Here is a 4,048-nt window from a genome sequence, read left to right as displayed (position 1 = left end):
AGCTTGGCTAAAATGCATCAAGAGAGCAAGCCCAAGAGTAAATATGATTTGTGGTTTGTTTTATTAGTGTTCAAAGATTATCCTGTTAGGTGGAAAATATTTGCTAGGGAAAATTGATCCTGTTAATTTATCTTTGTTTATAAAACATTAGAGATGAAGTTTAGATCATATATTAACATATCATCCATAATATGCAAGAACCAGATGCTCATGTTCTGCCTTTAACTGCAATTGCTTGCTCTTAAAGCTTCTTATTATGCAGTTTGACTTTTATGAAAGGTGACAATTAAACTTCAATTATAAGTTTATTCTGCATAATGAGTTCATTTTGGTTTGTTGTTATTTTCTTGCTTTTAAATTAAAGGCTTTTTTATTTTATTTTTTTTTCTACTGTAGAATATATATATATATAGCATTGTTAATTTGCTGTGCCATCTGTGTCACTGCACGTGACTCCCCTAATTTGCATGCTTTAGAGATGGAATCCGAGCCTTGCTGAAGTCAGTAGTCATTTGGCCAATCTCATTCCATGAGTCCCTAGTGCAGGGGTATGAAGGAGATCTCCTTCAGTAACCAACATGAATACATTTACATGGCATGAATGTGAGAATCTGAGAAAACAAGTCTAGGATTTCCAGTCCAATACACAAAGAAGTTTCATTTCTGTTTTCGTCAGCACTGCAACTGAATGCAAAAACTAAACAATGAACTTGAATACAGTCACACTGATAGATCAGCACTTCTGACTGTCACACGTTACAGTTCTTCGGGAAATGAATGTACTTGAACAAAGCCAAGATAACTCCTACGGGTTTTATGCTAGGAGTAGTGTTGTAGTGTTGCTTCTTATGACAGGTATGAACAGCTAGGAATCAACTCGGGGAAAAAAAAAAAAAAAAAAGGATTAAACTATTGAAAAGTGACTTTTTCTACATACCACATACCTTTCCCTGGACAACTCCGAACCTTTAGCTCAAACTACACAAATGAGCAATTCAGCCACAGGAGAGACTGTGGCAGCGAGTGAGGGTGGAAATCTTCAGCAAGAACTGACACAGAAGGTATCTGTTCTGTCAAACACTGATCCAGCTTGAGAGGCTCCTGAGGCCTCAGGTTTTGGAAATGCTGCATCATCTGTCTCACATGGCAACTGACAACACAGGTCTTAAATCCTCCAATTATAAGACAGGATGAACATCATCATGGGTCAAATTGCACAGTGACAGCTTAAACATCTGCAATGAACAGGGACACCTTCAGCTAGATCAGGTTGCCCAGAGCCTTGTCTAGACTTACCTTGAATGTCTCCAGGGATAGAATATCCATCACCACTCTGTTCCAGCACTTCACTACCTTTATTATAATTTTTTTTTTTCCTTATATCCAGTCTATATTTCCACTGAGATAGCTGTATCAAATTAACAAATAAACTACTTAGCTTTGCTACTACTGGCTCTACTTCTTTGGATCACACTGCAGTTGAAAACGGTTGTGATAGTCCACCCTGACCTTCAACTCTTTCTGTTCCCATTATGCCGCGCAACACTGCAGCCACATGGATGGGCCTGGGAAAAGTGGAAGAGCATTAGAGTGCACATATATATGGAAATAAAATTACATTCATGCATTTTTGTATATGTATGCTAATCTTTTTTAACTCAAGAGAAAAAATAAATTAAATTTACCTTTGATAAACTTGTAGCTGATTTAAATGTTCTTAGTGATTACTTTGAAAGCCCTATTCTATCCACTTGTGCACAAATGCACTTGAGTTGTTTTTAATTAAAAATCAGATTAAAAAACTAGTTTATGCTGTTGGAAAAAAAAAAATTCTCGAGTTTCTTTTTCACTGCATTTATTAATAATTGTACTACGTTATTAAAATGCATATATCAAACCTGAGCTACTTTTGTCCAGTTATCCAAGATCTTTCAAAGCTAGATCTTCCGATTACTCAGGTGACTAATTCAATTCAATTAAGAGGTACTGTGTATGAGAAGTATCACATAATGAAGATTTCCATAAGCTTCTCATCTATTTAACATACTTCACTTTCCTATACATAAATTGATTTTATATATCTTTAGGATAAATTATTTATGATATAAATCACTCCCTTTATATATGAGATAAATATTTATAATAGATTATGTATATATAAAGCATATGTGGCTGAAAAATACATGCACTATAAAATTTATCCTACTGTGCCTAAAAGAATGTAACATTTATCTGAACCACTGAATCTTGAGATTCAGTAGCAGTTAACAGAATATGTGAACTCATCATCAGTGTGCACACCTGGTAAGAAAGGTCTATTGGACAGAAAATATCTGTCATTCTGGCAAATATTGTATAGCCAAAAAAAGAAATTCTCTAAAATAATTAATCATATAAAACAGGACAGCAATCTCCTTGGCTACTGAATTAGTTGCAGTCTCTAGGCAATGTTAAGAATTGTCGCATAGTTCCTATTCTCATTAGCCAGAAATAAAGGAGACAGTGTGAAACCACAAACCTTTAAGAAGCCCCCTTTTCATTTGATACTATTTTCTTTCTTACTGTTACTTAAAATATCACATATTAAATTATGTTCCGCTGATTTAACAGCATAGTCTCCCTAGGTTCCTACTCCATGAATCTGTCCAGTAAGAAATGCACATACTTCCTTCATAATGAGTGCAAATGATTACGAATGCTGATGAAATGCTGAATTCAAACTTGATTTTCTGGATGATTTTATAAAGCTAAAATAGTTTTCGTAAGGTCAGAATGTCAAATCTATATTTTCAACTAATTAGATCCAGGCTGTGTACTATCAAAGGGATAGGGATAATTCTCTTGCAGTATGTCAGCTGAACTTTACCTGTGTTTAGTCTTATCAAAGTTGGCAATTATCAAGACATATAGAATCATGGAACAATAGAATGGTATGGGTTGCAAGGGATTTTTAAGGATCATCTAGTCCAAACCCCCTGCCATGGGATGTTCTGGCTGCCTGAGGCTGCATAGGGGCCTCATACAAAATGAGGCACTCTCTGAATGAAGAATTTCCCCCTAAAATCTAACCTAAATCTACTTTCTTTTAGATTAAAGCTGTTACACTTTCTCCTATTGCTGCAATCCCTGATAAAATTTATTATTCTAAAAAAAAAAAAAAAAAAAATCAGTATTTTTTCTTTCTCCCTTTCTTGAAAAGCATTTTTATTCCCTCCTTTGCAAAATATTTCTCAAAAGAAAAAAATATATATATAAAATAAAAACCAGAGAGAGTCAGAAAGAGAAAACAAAACAAAACAAAACAAAACAACAACAACTAAGAGAACAAAAGAGGAATTATCTTGGATTCCTTTGTCCCTTAGTTTCATGCCACAATAGAAAGTTATTGTTGTTTTTTTTTTTTTTCCTGTTCTCAGCAAATATTTCTTTCATGACATATCTGAGCTCAGTGTTGATTTCTGAAGCTTTTGCCAGATGATGTTTAATAATACTGTCACTCCCAGAAAATCCATACCATGACAGGTTCTGACAAGGTGCAGAATATGGGACAGGTGTGAATTTACCATCTGCACTGCTACAACAATACTGAGACAGTGCTGCTAAGAATTTAAGCTAAATGAAAGACCTTGAGAGGGAAAGTCACATCATACCTTGTTTTAGAAGCTATCTTGATATTGGGAAGCATCTCAGGCATATAAAACTGAGAGAAGACTATATGTCTTTGTACACCCCATCACCAGATCCAATTAAACCTTGAGGTTTGCCTGTAGACATATAGTGTAGATACTTGATAACATAAGCTCACAAATGTGTCTAATTCTAGAAAGCAGCAGATCTACTTTTCATTACATCATTACTAACTTCCAGTATAGTGTCAGTTAAATATGAGCCAGATTGGTCTTGGGGGAAAGGAAGTGTTTATAATCAATCAGTTCTTGCCTAAGGAGAGATTTATGGCTAGAAAAAAGTGTAGGGTTGAAGCACCTAAATACTTGTGTTCTATTCTGGCTGTGCTAACTCACTTTGGCAGATACTGGTGAGAGCTAAA

Source organism: Coturnix japonica, chromosome 2 (genome assembly GCF_054131305.1).
Source record: "Coturnix japonica strain WE chromosome 2, WE-NBRP24, whole genome shotgun sequence".
In the NCBI taxonomy this organism is placed as follows: Eukaryota; Metazoa; Chordata; class Aves; order Galliformes; family Phasianidae; genus Coturnix; species Coturnix japonica.
Note: the sequence above shows the minus strand (reverse complement) of the source record.